Source organism: Tyto alba, unplaced genomic scaffold (assembly GCF_018691265.1).
Source record: "Tyto alba isolate M040663 unplaced genomic scaffold, T.alba_DEE_v4.0 Super-Scaffold_38, whole genome shotgun sequence".
Lineage (NCBI taxonomy): Eukaryota > Metazoa > Chordata > Aves > Strigiformes > Tytonidae > Tyto > Tyto alba.
The window spans coordinates 39,439,307-39,461,419 of record NW_024881313.1 but is presented as its reverse complement, the minus strand read 5'-3'; the positions used below and the strand labels follow the sequence as shown (position 1 = coordinate 39,461,419).

The following is a 22,113-nucleotide window of genomic DNA, read 5'->3' as shown; positions in this document are numbered from 1 at the left end:
TAGCTGACAGCTGCAATGACCCTCAGGTGACCTTCATGCTCTAGTTGAAACATCCACACTCTCCATGACTGCCTGCCCATTGCATCGTGTCGTTGCTTAGCCTTGGTTCTCCTGCACTGAATTCTTGTTGCCAGCAGGTCAGGAAGAGAAGTGTGTGGTTTTCCAACTGCTATAGGTTGCTGCCCAGTCATCAGTTTAACCTTTTGGGAGCCCTGCACTGCAAAATTCATAGCCGCTGAATCACACCCATGAACTCAGCTCCTGCACCAAATGAATAACGACTGTGGAATTCCTCTGCCTAAGGAAGGAAATAGTGGAGTCTCTATAGTTTTTGTCCCTTGTAACTGAGGAGCTCTAGGGCTGTCATTCCATCTGATGGACAGTCTCAGTAAAGGAAACGATGAGGTTTCTGCTCTTCTGCCAAATACCAATCATATTATTCTCCATGTGGAGGCAAATTTCCATTTTTTGATCTCAAAGAGCTATGCAAAAATTAATTAATCAAATAATTAAAAATACTATTATTGATTACAATTTATTATTTGTTATTATTATTTTATATTAAAAATTTATATTAAATAATCTAATTGTAAATGTTGCCCTCATGCTCAGACATGCCCTGTTAAGGATATTGTGCTTTTGGACCATCTGAACTGCCTCTAAAATACTTGCAGTGCATACATGGGACATTTAGATCTGACACAAAGCCTACAACAGAGCTGTACTTTACTAGAGAGCAGCTAGAATCGAGGTGGGCTATCATGTGGCACTAAACTTAGTGATCCAAGCTGTGTGACCTGTTCATCTAACTATCTCCCTCACTCACAGTCCTTGGAAAACTGAGGCTGTTTTAGTGCTAAGCATTTAACGTAGAAATATTTTAGTGCACACTGTAGGTCCTTTGGCTCCACCTCAGAAAGATGCAGATGTCCCAGAGATCCTGTGTCATTTTTGTGAGCCCTGTGCAGATGTCTTGGTTAGTCTATAGTCTCCACCTGCTATGCGTATTTGGAGAATGACATCTTTCCTGTAGTCAGTTTAGTTGCTGCTGTCGGAGGACAAAATCTAGGTCATCAGCTAGTAGATGTCTATTTTAGGGTCATCTGTATTACTCTTAAGGATCCACCTGGCTGCACTGAGTAGTTCTCCAATGACTATGATGGGAACTTGCACACCCAGCTCACATGAACACACCAGCACTTAAGACAAGTGGTGTTAGAACTCTGAACTAAATTCCACCCTAGCCATTCTCAATTAATTTCACCTCCCTCCCTAAAACCCTGCTTCGCATTTGACATCTATATCTAGCCAATAAATAGTGAAACAGATGAGTCAAATTGCCCTCCAGATGTGCCTGTCTCTTTTTATTGACTATAAAGAAGCCCAGAAAACTAGACTAGGCTTAAAATTTTATTGTTAGTGGGCTAACATTAGCTGAAGTAAAATCCCACCTTAAATACGCAGGGATGTTATAAGCATTAGTTCATATTTTATCGATAATAATCTGTAACTTAACTCTAGGAAAAATTTAAACAGAAGATGTTAGAGATTAGATATCTAAGTGAAGGGTTATAAAATGCATGTGTGTATGTGTAGGCTGTGAATGTGCATACTCTAATATATATGTATGTGCACATATTTATCTATACCTGTATATTTATACAGGCAAAGAAGAATGAATACTTTCCATGTAGTGCATTCAATGAAATGAGCAGGTTTTAGAGCCAGAGGGATTTGTTATGACCATCTAGTCTGGTGTTAAATACAAGATCAGATGTAGAAACATGGGAACATAAGCAAAAATATTGTCCGTTTCACCATTTCTGTCTTCTGTGGAGCAATCCTGGCTCCCCAGCTCGATCTGTAGTGATGACGCCTGTGCAGTCGCAGACAGAAAGGAGGGGAGGGATGTGATAAATGAGGAACTGAGAGGTGGGGAACTTTGGCTCCTCACACTTGGAGTGAGTCACCCAGCATGGAAGAGCCATCGTGCTCCCAGTGTAGAGGCAGGAAGCCTTCCATAAAAACATGAGCAGCAGTAGAGTCTGGTTGGGATCAGCCCAGGACTTGAGGCTGCTGCTGTTTTCTTTGGTGCTTCTCATGTGTATGCATGTCCTGTTGTTGCTGGATGGCTACGAATAAGTGCCAGATGTGTTGCATGTTCTTCTTGCAGCAAGTGGAACCTTTTGCAGCCTGTTGTTTCTTGTTATTCAAACATATCTTATCTATGTCCTACCTATAAGTAGCCATGCAACTTAACTAAAGCTTCTTGAAGGTCAGTCTAGTGTTGAAAGCATCTCTGAAGGATAACTAGGGTCTACCACAGGGACCTTGAGTGAGTCAGGCTAGTTTAGGAATCCAGCAGTTGAAAGAGGTGTTGGGAAGGATTATCAAAAGCAGGTACTTTGGCTTCATTCACCCATGGCTGCTAAGACAGTTTCCAAACCCAGTCTTTAATCTCTCTGATCCTTAGTTCATCTCATCTGTAAAACAGGATAAAACTAATGCTGCCTTTTCCTATTTAAAATATAAAAGGTGATCAAAGCAGTAGCTGACTCTTAAATGTCTGTGCACATTTGTCTGAATGGAGTTGTGTGAGCGTTTGTGATGTGTTCTACATATATCTTTTTATAAAGCAGTATGTGTGGGCCCTCTTACAGAGCAACACCTATTACAAACAAGCATGACTTAACTGACTTTTTAAATCTTTCTGTCTTATGTATGCAGCAGTGGGACACCTGCTCAGCCTTCCATCACCTTGGGAAGATTAATATATGCATTTCAGATGATTTCTAGATGGGAAAAGGGTGATTTGAACACATATATGTCCATAGCTGCCTAGAGGCAAGCAGGGAAGGTGATTTAGGGAGCTGTGATTCCTGTCGCAGGGACAGCTGTTTCTCCTCAGGACTGTCAGGACAGAGAGTGACAAGCTGAGGACACACCAGGTCACCGCTATCTCCCCTGGTGAAGCCAGCATGGCTCCACACTGAGTCCATGGGGGCCAGTATCAGAGCCCACGGCGGAAACGGATGGGCAGCTTGATCCTCATGTCAAGAGCGGGGACCGAAAACACGCTGTTCCCCACCTGCCCGGGACCCACGGGGCCACGCACGGAGCCGACTGTCGCAGCACATCCCTCCACACTGACAGCATCCTCAAGACTTGGCTTTCACCCTCCTGCCTATAAGGTTTGGCATTAGGTATCACCTGCCAAAAGATGGAGTGGAAAGCCTTGACGCCTCTGGAAAAACACTTAGTGAGCGAAGGTGCTGGGGACAGGGTGTTCCTGCCATCAATAACTCCTGGGCAGATTGCGAATCCTCTCTGACTGTGGTTAGGTGTTGCCTTGCAGAGGGAAGGGTAGAAAGATTAGGCAATTTCAATTTAAAATCTCAGAGCCTGGCCCACCTTCAAAACTGCAGATTACAACTGAGTAGGCAGAGAGTTTGCTGGTTGTCTTCCCTTTTTTTTTTTTTTTTTCTTTTTTCCCATGCAAAATAATATTAGAGTTTTATTTTTAAAAAACAATAAGGAAAAATAAAAGCTTTGAACTCTTTAAAAATGGAAGACTAAGCATTACTGTCACTATTTAATTATAGAAAAACAATGTAGAATAAACTCCTTTTTGTTACCAGTAGAAAAATGCCACAATAAATGCCAGGACGTACCATAAATTGAGGACAGAGGGGAGGGAGGGTGACAGCAAGCAAGCTGAGACAAGTGGAGAAGTGATTGCACGGTGAAGAAGTTGTTTCAGATCTTCGTGGAACTGCAGGTCAGAGGTGGTGGTTCAATGCTCAAGAGCCCCTCTTGGGATAAGATCAGCTGTCACATTTCATCAAATACCCTGGACTAAACCCAAAGTGTTTCAGCTATCGGGGCTGAAATTCATGCGCCTTAATTGTCCACACACAATCCACCATGCATTAGAAGAATCAGGCCCTGGCAGCATCTACTTTCCCCTCCTGACTGCTGGGAGAGCTGCAGGTGACTAACATCCTCATTCAAACACCTCACTTTGGTTCCCAAGCTAGATGAGATGAATCTGGGCTAGAAAAACTTAATGACGAACACAATCAAATAACGGGAAACCAGGGGAATCGAGGCAGGAATAACATCTCTTTCTAAGAGAGATTTGGCTCAGCAAGAAATGTCCAAGAATCCTTTGCAAGGGCACCATCATGCAGACCTCAGAGGAAAGAAACACTCTTTCCCCACTCTTGCTTCTCTTCTGCCCATGTACCAGTTTAACCTGTGGAAATATTCTCCCCCATCCTAAATCAAGCTACAAATGAGCAAGACATCCAAAGCTGGTGATATGCATACAAACTGCACAGTTAAAAGTTAATTTGACATAGTGAATCCTATAGTACTATTTTTTTTTCCTGGGTAACAAAAGAAAACAGGAACAAGAAAAAGGTAATATTTATACTTCTGGTTTACTTTAGACCAGAATGAATATTTTCTCTTCTCTTCATATAATTCAATATTTCAGCAACTGTTTTATTCATATAGGTTAGCAGGTGAGTGCATGATTATGCTGGTAATTTAGCCTAATCCAGAAGAAAAAGTTTGAGGCTGAACAAAGCAGAAAACAGAAGTGTCGACTAGGAAACAAAGAGCAAGTGTGAGTGGAAAGACATCTCAGTGGGAAATAGAGGAAAGTGTGGTTAGACGTAATTCAATACCCTGTCGTACCATGGTCTGTCAAACTAAGAACTTCAAGTACTAGGATGTTAGTGAGCCCTGTGCCTTGTTGGGTTCTAGGACACATGCTCTTAACCATTAGCATTCAAAATAAATTAATAATTTTTGGCTCATTTGCATGGAAAAAAACTTTCATGATCCTACAGCTGTTCTCACCCCAGCGTTTGTAATTTTATTACTCAAGTATCAACTTTTGTTCACTGTCCAAATGCAATGAAAACATAATATTTAAATATAAGCCCCATTTACCTTTCAAATATCTTTCCTGTCCAAAAAAATCCTAGTAATTTGTGTCTAATTCAGGTCCTGAACTCATTATTCATCTCTTCTGTGTGCCTATTCATATTAATAGGTGCTAATTCTACCCTTGTGACATCATCACTGTTCCTAAGGCAACTGACTGTGATGTCAGAAACACAAGACAATAGCCTCTGGTTATGAATAAGCAAGTGGGGAAAATGAGTAATGAATTAATTGAAAGGCTCATAGACTGTAGCAAAATATCTCAGGATCCAAACTTCCCACAAATGTTTTAACATACATTACCAGCTTAATTTTCAACAGATTAGGTATTGGCTGGGTGCACTGGGTGTGGGCCATTTGTGCGTGTGTGTGTTGGATTCTTGATGGATAATGTTATGTTAGGTGAATAGTATTTAGTCATGCTGTGCTCTAATGGCTGTCATCTCAGGAGCTTTAGAGTATTTAATTTCATAACTGAATAAAACATTCTCTTATCCAAGTCTGGGGTGAAGATATCAGCATAGTCTTGTTTAAAAATAAAGAAAAAGCAGTTGGTTGTCTAGTCTTGGTAATGTAAATAGTGTGTTATACTGTATATAAGTTGAATCTAGTTGCTTTGCTGAAGAGAAAATTTTACCATGGGACAGCTAACAGTGAAGATGTGTTCTTCCTGTCTTCCATGTAGATTACTAGATGATTTTTCCTTCTTCTTTCTTTTGCTTAATTTTAATTAACCTCATGCATTGACTTTAGCACTTATCACTTCACCAAATAGTTCCCTGTGGAATATTTTCTTCTTTTTCACTAAACACGACAGACTAGATCCACAAAATTATTCAGGACCTTTGCTGAAATTTTAGGGTAGTAAATTTAAAATGTAGGTTCCTGATACACAACCTCTCCTCCCTATCTTGTACTCCTTAACTCACATCATCTCCACTGCATCTACTTCTGGGTTCTTATGTGTAGAACCTAGCTTGAAGGGCTCCCAGTCATTATTTTGAGGTGCAGAGGTCTGGGAGGTCTCTGCCACCTGAAGAAAAGCCCAAAGTATTGCAAAGGAGGGAGAGCCCCAACTCTAGGACCAGATTGTTGTGCATGTTTTGAAAAATTGGCTGTGAAATGAAACCCTTGATTTCCCCTCCCACACTTTGTTTTCCACAGGAGAACCAGATTCACAACACTATCTACTTTGCAAGGTCTTGAAATCAATGCAAAGAAACCCTAGGAAGCAAATGAAACATCAGCTCGTGGTTCCTTTGGACATCTGTTTAAAAAAAAACCAGAAATTCCCATGACTGCCAACAAGCTAAGTTTTACAATACTTAGACATGCCAGAAAAAGGGTCAAAGGTCTGTCTGAATCCAGATGGCCTACTGGGCTAGCATGGTTAAAGCATGCCAGTTTCTGTAGCCAACAGCACAGAAGGGAGTGATTTGGCTAACATTATGGCCATCTGCCTCTAACTTCTCAGCCCAAATGACCGGATACCCACTGCAGCTGAATCAACAGTGCAAGTGCACAGCAAAGCTCAAATTTACAATGCTGGATCTGTGTCAAGATGCTTCAGAATGGTAATCTGGGCTGGGAAGTCAGAGATCGATGGGCCAGATGCTGGTGAGATCCCTGAACTGCTCTATAGATAGTTGCCTTCCCCATGTGTCTCTCTACCCTCTCACTGGGAATTTTTTTTGGCATTGTTTACAGTAATTCTCTGATGATATGTGCATTTACACTCAAAACAAATAAAAAAACAAACAAACAAAAAAACCAAAACAAAACAAAACTAAACAAAAAAAAAAACCAAACAAACAAACAAAAAAACCCCAAACAAACAAACAAAAAAAAACAGAAACACCAAACCCCCAGACAAAATTCTGGGTGAAGTGGAAACTGAGTCGGAGCTTGAAAAATAATTTTAGGATATTATAGTGATTCAAGATGTTATTCTCATGGTATGTTTCTTGTTTTGCTTTGGTTTTGTATGCATTTAACTGGTTATTCTGTAAAATCTATGTATGTAAGTCATCTCAGTTTAGAGTAAGATGTCAGATGCAGTCAGGTTAGGAGGCATCTGAATGAAGATAGAAACACAAGGTGAAATTTTATGCATCTGAAATAACCAATCCACTTTTCCTTTGTAGTCTCTTAAAGACTTGGGATCAGTTAGTAAGACCCAGAGCTAATTAATTGTTCTGTAAAGCCAGTTCTTCTGCTTTTATGATGGAGGAGTATGGAGTGGCTAGCTTCTCCGGGGACATTTACATTCCTGAAGTTTAAAGTTATGAAAAAAAAAACCCCACTTCATCTAAAAAACTTTATCACACTTTTGAAAAGTAATTACTAGAGGTGAGACAGATTGTTCAGCCATCCTGTGGTTATTTCTGAGATTTTTTTAAATGTCCCCAGATCTGGCCAAAATAATCTTGAAGCAACTTATTTCAATAAGAACGTGTGTGTAGACATACCAGCTCAGACCAAAAAGCTCTTTAAGAAGAGACCCATAGGAGATGCCTAAAAATAAATAGAAGAAAAGGGCAATTTCCCCCACATATTCTCTTTGATCTTCTATGGGAATGGCTAAGGGAATTTCACAAGAACCAGTGCTGCTGACTTTGGACATCTTTAATTTCAAATGTCAAAATATTTGTCCAGAAATTTTTTTAATGTTTTAAGAACTCACTTTCCATTCTCAAAATCTGTCAAAAGTAACAGTGGAGAGATACTTTTTAGGGAATTTTGTCTTCTAGAAGAAAAAAAATATTTGGATGCAATTTCCCAGTCAATTCTAAGAATTTCTAGGGAAAAAGTCTAAGTACACAGTATAACTTTTCAAGTTTCTGAATTGATCAGAGTACAGTTTCAACCGATTTAAAATACTGAAATAAAAACATGGAGTGGCTCCCCATATGGCCCATATATTAATCCCATTTGACATACTATTTGCCAGTATTGGTCACCTTTAACTTTGGTGTTATGTTTAATCAAAAAATAGATAACACCAGGAACAACTCAGAAAGTTAAATGGTACATGTAATATGGCTAAACAACTTCAGAGAAACATAATTTTGAGATGATTCCCACATAAATAAGTCTCGGTTAAAAGTCTCATTATGTAAATTTGGAAATTAAGATCAGTATTTACACTGAATTCTTGTCTGATGGACAACCTAGCAACAAGCATGATGGAGATCAGACTTCATTACAGCATTTCTTCTACCGGGACATCCTGCAAGTGTTGCAGTAAAGCCAGCAACCATGACAATGCAACTGCTGATTTTTTTAGGTCAAATTACTGCTTCTTCTATGTTACAAAAAAAAGCATACTCCAAAGAAATGAGAGGGGATGAACTTCATAGTTTAGATTATAAAATGAAGTAAGCAAATCTGGTGCACAGCCGTTCCAGGCTCTGTCCTGCATTTATTCCTCAAAGCAAAAAATGAAAAGCAAAGGATTTTTTTAATATATTTAATTATTCGACACAAGGGCATGTCTCCATGGTAGCTGGAGTCACTTGGATTTCCTGTAAGGATTTCAGCGGACATCAAATGACGTGGACGTTTGTGTGCAGCCAGGTTGTGCTGGTGAGACAGACGCTTTGTAGATAGGACATGACGTACACCTCAGAATAATAATTTCTGCTGGGGCTCTGTTGGATCCAAAGGCCAAAGGGAGTTGCAGTGCTTTATCAATTTTCTCATGTGAGGTCTGCTAAGAAAAGAGATTAGGAAGCCCTATTCTGGGGGAAATTGGTCTTTCACAGTCTTTGTTTTTTGTGGTTTTCACTTAGACCTTTAAACCCAGAGGGAGAAATGCATAGCTCTATTTAAATAATCCACTTGTATATTTTGTTCCATGAATGCTGATTTTATTTTTTGGAATTACGCGCTTACATTAGTATGTTTCAAGTGCTGCAAAATACCATTAAAAAGGAGAGTTTTGATGAGTTTTTTTTTTTTTTTTTTTTTTTTTTATGTAAGTCTGTGGTGGGTCTCTGAGGTTCATATTTGGCTCTATGAGACCAATCCCAGTCAGCTCTGATGGATCCAGCTATTTTGGCCAATGGTTACCCTTCTGCTAATTCACTTGTGGGAGGGGAAAAAAAAAAAAAAAACAAAAAAGTAAAAACGTTGTATGGTGGTTCTAAAGTCCTCCCATCCATTGAATTCATCACACACATACACACTGAGAATGGAATCCATCTATCCTTCAGTATCATGAGTTTGGTTTAAAGAGCTGCATGGATGGGAAAGTTTTATAATCACATTCCCTGGACTGAAGTTATGTGGTAAAGATCAGGTTAACCTGGGTATAGCTGGCTGCCAGAGAACACAGAAAATGCCTTAGGAAGCCAACCTTTCTGCTCTGCCTGAGCTTTAAACCACAGTGTATGCGTGCATGTGTCTATTTATGAAACAAGAGACACACATGCACATACACACATATGTACGCCTCATTTAAATGGAGACATACATGCATACACACTTACACCAAAATTCATCCCTAGTGGTAATTTCATTGGCATCAAGGTATTGATATATGGGACAAATTCAGACATTTATTTTAATGAATAGATGAAATCTGACAGTTAATATTTGCTGTAAAATATATATATATATATATTTTTTTTACATTAGTATTTCACATTGGATAAAATGTGGACCAAAATTTGACAGACGTGGATACTCACACCAGCAAAATTTTGGTTCCTGTCTTAGCTGAATCAGCTGCTGAGACTTCCCATTGTCAACAAATATGTTGAGCTTATACTGGGATGATTCAGAGCAGGAGCCTGGCAAGGTGCTGAGAATTGTCTTTCCTCTTGCTCGCTCTCTTTCTCTCCCCATGCATTGGTTGTAGTAGAAGATTAGTCAGCGAAAATTTACTTGCTGAGTATCCAAAGGATGGAAGATGTTTGATTATACCAAATGGGCAGCTAGATCTAATAAAAAATGTCAAACCTGATGTTATGAACAATTTAGATATTGACACCTTATTACCACCTTGAGTGTTGAAAGCAAATTCGTTTTTTCTGATGAATTATTTCCTAATATGTTTCTGCTAAAATTCTTATGCCCGTTTTTTTTTTTTTTTTTTCTTAAAACTGGTATTATTTTTTTTTTTTATTATTGAAAACCATCTTTTTTTTTATTATTTAGAAGGTAGATTTTAAGTAGACCTAAAGATTTGATAGCTTCCAAAATTATTTTGAACAGAAAGTACTTTATGTTTTTTTTTCTGCCTAAAACTGTAATATTTTTATGTTAGTATAAGAAAAGAAAGCTTCATAGTGATTATGTCCTTTCACTGAATTTGGCATTTTTTGAGTTAATAATATTATTTTTTGTAATAAAAAAAATATTAAATTAAAATAATATAGAAGAATACTAGTATATTATAAAGCAGTAACTCCCCACATTAAAGAGCACAGACCACCAGTAATTCATACAGACCACCATTAATTCATACAGACCATTGTGGTGGTCCACAAAATAAACATTTTGGAAGCAAAAGCAGTAGGGGATCCTAACAGTTGAATGAAAAATGATCCAACGGAAGTTTTTTCTGCTGCTCAAGTCTTCATCGAATGGAAAAATTCAATGAACTATTGCCTTGTGGTATGGCTGTATGCAGTACTGAGAAATCTGTACTTGCTAAAAGAGTACTAATACCTATGCAGCTGCCTCAGAGCAAACTTCTTCACGGGACAACTCTCCGGAAACTTTCTGAGACAGCCACGGTGGGTTTTTCAACCTATTCTGAGCTGCAAATTTCCACAGATACTTCAGATTTAGCTGGTTTCATATCAAACCATTTAGTGATCAAAAACTTGCAACGGACCTTGACTTTGGTCTTAAAGTCTTTGAATCACCTGTGCTCACCAGACACACCTAGTTCAGTTCTGTGCTCCACATGAAGACTGTATGCAGTTTATAGACTAATCCATGCACTAAGTGGAAGGAATTCTGAGATGAGCAGTGGCTGTCAGATTATGTAGAAACACTGAAAACCCCAGAGATGCAACACAGACTGATAGGAAGACATTGAGACAAATAATAGCCTGAAAATTCAGGAAGAGTGTGAAACATGAGAGTGAGCTGTTGTTTAATGTTATTTGTAAGGGGATGATTTGAATTAGTGGGATGAGAAATGGAAAACTCTGGTGGAAAATTGTAAAATCTCTAAAGACATGAGAGCCTTAGGAGAAGCTTTTAGAAATAGCAGTGATCATCTGTGATCTTGGAATCTGGAGTGGATGCTAAAGGTCCACACTTACCTGTGAACTGAACAGGGTCAGAGGGCCCTAAGGGAAGGGTCATGGTAGAGTTCACATTCATAAGGTGGGATTCCCTTTCTCCCAGGATCAGGTTGACATAATCCATCCTGATGACTGAGAAACTAAAGGCCTGGCAGCCTCAATTGATTTCTGCATCCCACATTAGGTGATGCAAAAGTGAGGGCTTAAGTCTTGCCAGTGGACAAAAGTGGATTAACCCTTTTAGTTTTGAAGCTATTTCAGATGTACTCAAAAATAACTGCTGTAGTCCGCTACAGTTGCTCTCCTGGATCATGACACTGTATTTCAGCTCATGGATCAGGGTGCTCCCTTGGTGACAAGGCAGGCTGTTATCAGCAAGTCAATGCAGGGACGTTTATCTCTACACTGTCACTCACTGCAGAGCTAGTTATCTGTGAACAGGCTGATACCACCTCTTCTCACCCAGAGAGAGAGAGGTGATAGTGGTGCTATCTCCCAGGCTTTACACCCAGCTCTGGCCTCAGTTAACATCCTCTCTTTGATAGGAGAGGAGGAGGAAAGGCCATGGTGGAGCACAGGCTCTGGTTCCAGATATAGTCAGCGAGGGAGGTCAGCATGAAGGGGAAGCTGTAAGGCAAGATCATCTGGGTGGTTCTCACAGGCAGGGTTGCTTGTTATATCTGTGATGTATTTCACTCTCAGATGGAGACATCCATAGCCAGCAGTCTGTTTGTTCCTCTGGCATGGTGAAGGGTTGGTGGAGAATCTCAAAATGAGGTGCCACAGAGGTGGGCAGAGCAGCTGAGCTTGTGGTTGCTGTTGAGCAGATGGTTGTGTGTATCTGTTAAATGCTCTTAGATATAGAAAAATGGATGGGGAATGGCCAGGGGCAAAGAGAAGTCTTCATGCGAGGTTCCTGAAAAGCACAAGTCACTAACATAGCTGATCAGGAACAGAGAGAGAGATGATAAAATGGAATGAGTCAAGAATACACAAGTATTAACCAGTTTTCTTGAACAGAGTTGCCATATCAAACCCTTTAACTGCTGTCACTCATTTGTCCTCAGAAATGGAGAAAAAGGAGGTGACTCCTAAACTGGCTATTAAGATCTTTGCCTGGTGGGTAGATACATATACCTGGAGCTCTAAATACACTCTCCAGTATTTCATTCTCCACGCATGGTGTTGAACTGAGCAAACTGCTTACAAAAGTAGTATCCACACTTCAGTATTTAGACAATGCCCACTGTTTCTGACAGGCCCACAAAATATATGGTTCTTTGGTTGCAGATAACCTTCACAGGCTTCATTTGGTCTTCTGAGCAAAAGAGCCAGCACACCTTCTACTCTCACTTGTCCAATCAAGGTGCATAGTTTTTATATGAGTAATCAAAGCACGTATGCCTCTTGGCAATTTAGGTGGCAAGACAGAGTGCAAATCTCCTGGAAAGTGGTAAGGGAGCAGGAGAGGAAATCAGGCATCTGCGGCAAAGGATGTTGTCAAGGAAGGGACAAAACATGGACTACCTAATATTGATAAAGCTGGTGTCTTTTCTGGCCCACCTGCATTGTTCACATCTGGTTTGCACCTGCAACACAAATAATAGGCTGTCAGTCAGTCTGTCTGTGCAGCTTATTTAAGTTGCCCTTGTGCCAGGATCCCCAGGAGGAGTCTGGAAAACACTGTGTCCTTCCGCATGGTCAAATAATGTCATATCTCCTCAGTTCTCCCAGTGCAAAGGTGAGAATCTAGATAATTCTTCCTGGCTGGGTTAAAAATGTTTAGTGTGCAGACAGAAGCATAATCCACCAGCTCCCTATCTGCCTTCCTCCACCTTCCCTTGTTTCCTGTATTAAATCCACAGGAGCTGTGAACCTGTGACAGATGCAGGAAGATTTCTTGCTACCTATCTCAAGTTGTAGGAACCTCATAATACCCAATGGAAACCATGATTCTGGTCAGAACAATATCTATTACATAAATAAGAGTTGGAAAAATAGATTTATATCTATTATTCTAGTAAATCTTCCTCATTCTCTCAAAGTCTTCTGGTGTGCAGTAACATAGAATGCACCACTGCACATGATATACTTAGGTACTTATTTCTCCATCCTTCAATTCTTTTATTTATCATCGTGACCCTAACAAGGTGGTATCTGAGAAAAGCTGACACAGGCACCTACGTGGCCAAGGGCCAAACCCAGAACTGATGAAAACCTTCTTGATCCCACTGTATTCAACGGACATAAGTCAATATCCATTGCTTGTAATCCAGCTCCTCAAGTGAACAGCTGCTTTATTTCCTTTAATATGTGGGATATACAGTTAGCAACTACTAAAATGTTAACTCTTATTTTTCTGATTGTTACATTCAATTGTCTAGCATGAGACAATAGGTAAGATTTTCCAGTATAGTTAATGACTTGAAGAATCTCTATTTTTTTTTTTTTTTTTCCCAAGATTCAACTGTGGAGATTAAAAGGGCAATGATTTTCCCGATCTTCTGAAATTTGATAACCTCAAAATGTCTGAATATGGCTCATTAGAATCACCACTTTTAATTTTTTAAGTTATTGTGTGTTTCTGTTGTCCAAGAAAATCTCCAAAATGCATAGGAGTAAACAGGATAAGAAATATAGTGAAGAGAACTTTAGAAAAGCAAGAACACTATATTGTTCTTAGTTGAGAATAGATTCAGAAAATAAATACAAAATAACACAATGTGATTTTTTTTCAGATGGGTGGAGGTTCTGAAATAAAAAAGAGAAATGAAAATAGGTAGAATAAAGAGAGAAAGAGTCAGAGAGAGAGAGTAAACTAGAAAAAGAAGAGGAGATTTTGTGTGTGTATGTGCGTGTGCGTGCAAAACTTTTCCACTAGAGGAGAGCTGTGTTGGTCTGGAATTCCAGTCCAAAGGAACGCTCCCATAAATTAACTCATTTTTGTTTTTTCAAACATCAGTTAGCCTCACCACAAGGTCTCAGTGCTGTGCCATTTCCAAACCACTTTGGGACTGTCAAACATAAATCATGGGGTGTGGAAGCAGTGGAGGCAGAGAGTTATGATCTGGGCACAAGGTGCAAATTGCTTAGAGTTAGCGCCAGATTTTTTTTTTTCTTTTCTTTTTTTTTTTTCCCTTTTCACCACAAGGATTTTTTTTTTATTATTCATTTTCTTGTTCTTTTTATGACTTTCTTTCTTCCACTCTTCCCCACGTCCTCTTTTTTTTTTTTTTTTTTTTTTTTTTTTTTTTTTTTTTTTTTTTTTTAAATTATTACTGTAATCAGAGAGAATTAACAAGAAACAATTGGGGTAGAAATTACTATAAAAGAGACCTCTATTGGACTGCTGTTCCCAGGACAACATTCATGGTAAACTTCTACCTTGCTAAGGGAGTATTTTCCTCTCTTTTCTTTCTTACTTCCCTCCCCTTCCCTGTTTTGTGTTCTCTAGCAGTGATGGTGGTCTCGGTCTCACAAAGAGATCTAGCACTTGGAAGAATACTAAATGAAAGTTGCTTTTTAACAGCAATTACTGCTTCCTTGAATGCATACCTTCAATAATCTACTACACATTGGCTCTGATGTTTGCAAATGACTACAGGTGATTATTTTGGTGGGGACAAAGAGAGATATAGAACTTGATTATGAGAAGAGTGCTCTGCATAATCAGAAATTTAGGCTTCTTCTACTTGCCTACCACTGGACAGCTCAAAAGAAGCAAAGAAAGAAAGAAAAATAATGGCCAAAAATACATGACTGAGTTTGTGCTCTTTTTCTCTCTCCAGTGATGATGCTGGATAGCTATAGGGGGAAGTAAACAGACCCCTTCGGACATTAAAGATATATTGTCTAAACTGGAGTTTAGTAAAGCTTCCTGGAATCATCTGTTCCTGTAAATTTCTTCCTCAAAATAGTCTTGGGAGATGACAACATTTATGTCAGGCAGTTCATAAAACTGCATTATTCTCTCCTGCTACTCTATGACTTGTTTTCAGTCACTCTGCTGCTTGCCATGCAGTAAAGAAAAAAAAATTATTCTGGTTCTGTGTCATTTCAGGATTTTTGACAGAAGTAATCTGTGAAACAAAAGCATGAAGATTCATCTTCCAATGACTGAAGCTTGGACTCCAGTCTTGCCAAATTTCTCACCAAAACAAAACTTAGTTGCTGATGGATCTTCAGGCTTGTTTCAACCAGTTCCACAGGAAAGAAGATGCTCAAGGACATACATCTAAGGTCCACAGACACTGATATAACTCTTTGTAGCTGCCTTCCTTGATAAACCCATCTACAGTTTTATTTCCCTCCTACGTGTTTATTTTAAAACCATATAATCTAATACTCTTAAGTCCATGGAGTGTGAATTTTCTTTCTTATGGTCTTATTCCCTCCTTTGGGGGTAAGGATCTTGACTTTGTTAGAAGTATCTTCATGGCCAAAAGCTGAACTGGTTCCTTGTTTGGCTCCAGAACTATGCAATAGATAATGACACAGAATTGTTCTTATGCTGAGTCCAGAGGAGCCCAAGTGCTGGAGTTTGGAGATGAAGAAAGACATGGACAGAGTGAACTTGGGTTTTCATTTTGTGCCTCTCAGTAACAGCTTGTGTAAAGTTTTCCAGAGTCCATTTGTTGTAAGCTGTAGTCAACAGCTGCCACATTTGCGTTCCCTGGGGAAAGGTTTTTTGTACACCTTGTACTGTACAGGCCATGTAAAACAGTCATTCTTGAAAATAGTTGACATCTTTTTGCAAAATCATGGTTAGGGCAGTCACATTTTCTTTCCAGCTAAGTCCTCGAAAATCACTGTTCCCTTCCAAAACTTCTGCCTTAAACCCTGCAGTGTTTTTACCTTGAGGGATCTGAGACAGCTTTAATTAAACCGTTCTACATGAGATTTGTTGTTTTGTTTTGTTTTGTTTTGTTTTGTTTTTGGTGGTGGTGGTTTTTTTGTGTTTTCTAATTTTTCACTATCACATTTCTTTCAGAGTTGAATAACGCATCTAAACTGAAATAAGGTATATCCTGCATTTACATGTGTTTGAGTTAAGCATTGCCTGATGTATTTGATGCTTGCATTTTATACAATGCTTTACAGTGTTGGTCTTCAGTTGATCGGCCTTCAGTTAGAAGTGAGTGACCTGATTTCTGCTCAGAACACTAGTGTCCTGAGGGAAAGGGAATAACATGAGGGAGGAGATGTGAAGAACTGGTTATCCACTCTCCAATTATTCCCACTTCTTTCCTTTGCAGTGTCCACTGTCACAATCCAGAGAGAAGATTTTGGAAGCTTGATAAACCAGCCAATGAAATTGTTATGTGCAAAGGAGTTGTAGTTCACAATACTGTAGGCAGCCAACACGTTGTATGATAACCTTCAGGTGGCAACATAAACTACAACGGATAAACTTCATCAGGTCAACTGATCACACCTTGGGAGGCTGAGTGACAGAGAGAAAAATATATAAGCAGAAGCAAGCTTTGGCTCTCGGGGAAACACAGTCTATTTGAATGGTGCTGTTGTAAAAAGAATCATTGTTGGTGTGTGTGGGTTTCTTCTAATAAAAGGTAATCTAATAAAACCTGCCAGCTTGTTTGCTTTCACACTTGAGTGTCCCATGTTGAGAAACGTATCAAGTTGAAACTGTATTGCGCAAAGCGTAAACAGCATTCTTCAGGAAGAAGTTTAGCTGGTTTAAGAGCACTTAGAGGTCTCAAAAGGCAAATATAAGGAGGGATTTGCATATAGCAGATGGAATGTTGTTTTTTTCATAACAACATTAAAAGTCTCTGTTAGAGAGGGTCTGAGCCATGAAATTCAGATCCAGACTATCCATATCTACAAATTCATATTAGCTCTGAGCTGTGTGTTTTACTTGGTCCCTTACAGAGACATAGGATCTCACATAAAAATAAAGCACAATGTTTTACTTTGAATCTCCTGTTCCCCTGGGGAAAGAACTGGTGTTCAGCATTAGAAATGTGTGAGCTAGGGTCATGAAAATTCTTCCCCTGTGTCCTGTGCCAATATGATGAGGATATCTTTGTAACTGCTATCACAGAAGGCCTATGAAAAAGGGAAAGTGGGACAGGATCTACTCTTCCTAGGCCATTCCTAATAGATACTTGTCTGATTCACTGTCAGGCATCACATGTGATGGAAGCTTCTCTACTGCCTGAACACTTCTCAAGCAATCTAGTGCAGTGTTTATACATGTTTACCAGCCTGTTCATGCATTCTCAGATAGTCTTTACCATTTTTGCCACAGGCAAACCAAGCTGGTTCTCACTTCATTACGATCTACCTTAACACCCAGAAAGTGCTCTGCAGAAGTGCTATGTAACCACTTTCTGAGACTCTCATATTCTGAACAGATGTTTATCCTCACATACCCACACTATTTTGTATTTGTCCCTCCTGAATAAGATCCTATTTATTTCTGAAAAAATTACCAGATAATGACAATCTTGTGTTGATCCATCCTTACTTAGTATTTTGTAAAATCTTAACCCACGTACTTTCTCTTCCACTCTGAATCATTAACGATGATGATGATTCCTCACTGCTCATTATTAATTCTCAGAATTTTCCCTTGAAGAACCCACTTAATATATATTTCCATTTGTACCTATTTTGTCAGTAGGTTTTCCAGCATTTTTTACCTCTAACCCTGGTAGTTTAATCTATACTATGTTTGCCTAGTTTATTTCTGAGAATGTCATATGAGACAGTGTTAAAAGCTCTAATAAAATCAATGTATGTATTGGCAGCTGCTGCTCCTCCTGTAGCTACAAACTCGTTACTGTCTATAGTAAGACATTAGTTTGGTTTGACATGTCAGCTTTTACTACTTCTTGTCTTCTTTTTCTTTTTGGTCTTTCTGACTTTATCTCGCTGGACATCTGGTCTCTTTTTGCACTTCCACAGAAACTTGTTCTGAATTCCCGTAGCTGTGCAATGTTTGTGTTTGAAACAAATAAAGACCCCATGATTTAATTAGTTTTATTCTTCTTTACACATCTTAACTTCCTTCTTCAATAGTATACTTTGCATTATAGTCATGTCTGTTACTTTCTTTTACTCTTTTACTCTTTTTCTCTTTTTGTCCATATTCCACCTCCAGCAAGACATTATCAGCAAATTTTCTGAGTGTCTTCACATGTATTTTTATAAAAATCACTGTTCACCTTACACTACTCTTAAACAACTTTGAGATAAGAACTGAAATAATGGGGAGAAAACTGCAGATCCAGGAATGATATTGTCATCTGATCTTTTGAAAGCCTGGCCATTTATTGATACTAGATATTATTGTATTAGGTAATAGGGAAAGTCATTGACAAGCTAAGAACATATTTTTCATGCCAGCTTGGAAGAAAAATTAGTAATTTCAATAAAATAATATAAAACAAAAGAATATGAACAGAGAGAGGGAGACAGAGAAAAGAGAAAATAATAGATCTTAGAATAAACAAGTGATCAGGACACTCCCAAGAATGGGATCGTAGGTTCAAATTGTTGATCTGCCTGAATTAATCTGGAGAAAAATCTCCAGTCTTCCAGGTTATTTCTCCAACCGCTGAACTGAAGAAATGTCTTATTTTCCGTTTTTTGGGGTTTTAGTTTTTTTTTTTTTTTTTTTAATTTACAGTTGCTCCTGTTGGAGCTTTTCCACTTTGTGTGAGTAATTACAGATATTAATGGAACCACAGAGCATAAGGATGTGTTTTTGTCATCAGTACATTGTCTCATGACTGGAGCTGGGGCATGATCTGAATCCAGGTGTTTGCTCTCCCTGGTGCAGCTGAAGAAGAATTTGAGCCTGTATCTCCCATAGGCAACTGTGTTTTCAGAAGGTAAATACTTCAGACAAACCACTTTCCCTATCTACACGGTCTTTTCAAAAAATTAATTGCCCTGGTTCTCCCCCAATAAAACATTCTAGTGAAATTTTAATTATGTTGATCTATTACTTTTTTATTTTTAGAAAATTATTTTTTCAAGGAATTAACATCTTCTCAAAACAAACAATTAAACAAATAAAAAGATATGAGAGTACCTTTATTCCCACTGGGTTTTAATTTCAGATCTGTTTAAGGGTGATAAAAGTTTTCATTTCTTACATCATTGTTCTGCATTGTCTACTGGCATTGAAAACTCTTTGTGGCAAGGAAAATGTCTTTCCTATACATTGTTGAATTCCCAGCCTCTATGTTCAATCTCAGGGATTTTTTTTTTTTTTTTCCCTAGAGAAAATCTTATAATGCAAGCATGCAGAGTATTACCAAGTCATAGATTCTGATTATTCATTTCAACTTTTTTTCCTTATTCATTCTGAAAAGTCCCTTCCCCTCATGACAAATGGTCTTAATGCCAAATCAGTTGCATCTTTGGGTTTTCTTATTATTATCATTATTTTCTTGTAATGTCAAAAGCCCATCATACAGATTTTAACTGAATTTTCAAGCCCTGAAGACAAGAAGCGTTTGTTATGGGAAGGTTGACCCTATGCTCCACCCTGCAGGGAAAATGTCTGTTCTATAATAAACAACTTCATCACTGGGGCTCATGGCTCAGTGTGATATTTGCTCCTTTGCTGTTTTCACATGTGTTTGTAGAAATGTCACACGGTTTTTGGTGTTTACTTTCTAAACAGCTGGCACGCTGTCTTCTTCAGGATTCAACTCAGTATCACAAATTTCCAGTCACAATAATGATGAGCTGGGAGGGCATCACTTGCATTCAATTTGACTTTCCAATGATTAATTACTGATGTGGTCAGACCAGGTGTCAAAGCTGAAGGGACACCTGACCTCTCCCAGCAGTTATTTCAAATATTAGAGTCCCCATCTCATGAATAGGGTCTTGTGTGCTCCTCTCACTTCTTGCATGGCTGATGGTCATGTAAATAACAGTGGTCACAAAACAGATCTTGTTGACTCTTGGGAAAAGCGGCTGCAGACAGGTCATCAGACTTTGTGATGTGAGACCTGTGAAAGAGAGCAAGGGAGAAAGAGGGGAAATGGGAAAGACAAAGAGACAGGAAAAGACAAAAATATGACCTTTTTTAAAGAGAAAGAAAGATTAAATAGATTCTGGAGCAAAAACTTTACTCTCTTGTGACCGAGGTGTTCTGTCAAGTAAGGTGAAGACAACAGATTTCCATCTCAGTGTTATTTTTTTCTTCTGTTTTTCTCCAGATACAATTTTCCTATTTTCTTCTACAGATACAATTTTTCTATGGAGTCCGCTCTCCTTGATTTCCTCTCAAACCCTGGTTCTCCAAGAACTCGCAGTCCTGGATCTTTTTTAAACTAAAGAAACTACATGTCATCCTGTAAAGCTTGCTTTCTTTTTCACGCTAGTATTTTGTAAGCAGTTGATTGATGGTAGACTATATATATATGTAGCCACGGATGTCTGCTGGGGTTTTCAAAAGAAATAGTATATCTAATTGACATTGGATATAGGTGGGGTTTAGGCACGTTCTTTTCTAGGATTAGCTGGAAAATCTCACCATAATTCTGCAGGCTCAGTGGGTGGGATTTTCAACAAGAACCTGTGGAAGTTAGATAACAGAAGAAAGGAACTCAGATCCCAGTTCTCTCATCTCTTCCAAAAATCTCAGAAACACCTTTTTTATGACACTTTGCAGACTGAATTGATTTTCCCTGTGTCTTCTGAATTATGGAATTTTTGAGATGTTGATTGGAAGGTACAACTGGATGTCTCTAGTCCAACTGGATGTCTCTAGTCCAAACTTCTTAAATTCTTTGAAGCAACCAAGTGATAAGCAGTTGTAGATCAGGTCAGGCTTTAATTTTGTCTAGCCTAGTCTTGAAAATCTCTGAGAATGGAGATCCCACAAATTTTCCAAGACACTTCTTCTAGTGCTGAGCTACTCTCTTAAAGTTTTCACTTATGTCCAAAATTAATATCTCAGGTTACTATTTGTAGTGTTTGTCCCTTGTTTTTTCATCTAACAACAATAAGAAAAGTTTAAATATGTTTTCTTTATAACGCCCCTTCAAAATGAGAACTGTAATTAGAACCCCCTTAGTGACCTCTTTACAGGAATAAACAGGATCACATTTTTTTTTTTTTATCCTCTCCTTATAGCTCAGGTGTAACCTCACTACCACCAAGTAGAGAAATAATAACTTCCCTCATTTTGGTGATCAGATTTCTAATTTGGATCATTACACAGTTTGTCTTACTCACAATGAAAGCATACTGTTGGTTCACCATCAATTTTGCATTCACTGACACCTCCAGGTCCTTTTCAGCCGGACCTCTACTTGATCAGTCACTTCCCAGCTTTTGTTGATGCATGGGGTTATTCTGTCTCAGAGAAACGCTTTGCTTTGATCCTTATTAAGCCTCATGAAGTTTCTGCAGGTGTAGTCTTCAAGTTTCTCAAGGTCTGCATGAGCTGAAGCTCAACCATTCTTGTATATCAAACACTCATCCTGAGTTAGTGTCATCTGCATATTTGCTTGCTGTGTCATCCTCCAAGTTGAGGGGTTTGCTGCTGTTCAGACAGTTCTAGACATTTTTAAAAGTTTGCTCATTACAGATCATACAGTTTAATTATGATGAAATTTTTCTTTTCCTATTAAATAACACAGGAGTGAGCAACATGCTTCAGGCATTCAGACTGTTACTCAAGATCACTTTTACCTCACAGATGTTATGCTGAGGAGTGAAAGTGAAGACCAGGGGCCTACTCATAGTTGCACATAAACATAGTAGGTGGAGTTCAACTCATCTGATGTAAATATTTGTATCTGACCGACCTGGGGCCATGAAAAGAAACAAGCACCTTGAGATATAATTCATCTTCTCCAGAATATATTTATATATCTACAAGATACACCTGATGTACCAGGTGATGGAT

At 38.7% G+C, this 22,113-nt stretch overlaps 1 long non-coding RNA gene across 1 annotated transcript in view; it reads left to right on the top strand.

Annotated features, from left to right (window-relative positions):
- Positions 1-16,646, top strand: part of LOC116965889 — a 31,586-nt gene extending 14,940 nt beyond the window's left edge. The window contains exon 3 of the long non-coding RNA XR_004409768.1: positions 16,469-16,646. This is a non-coding gene — a long non-coding RNA (uncharacterized LOC116965889). The remainder of the gene's footprint in view (positions 1-16,468) is intronic.
- The last annotated feature ends 5,467 nt before the right edge of the window (positions 16,647-22,113 follow it).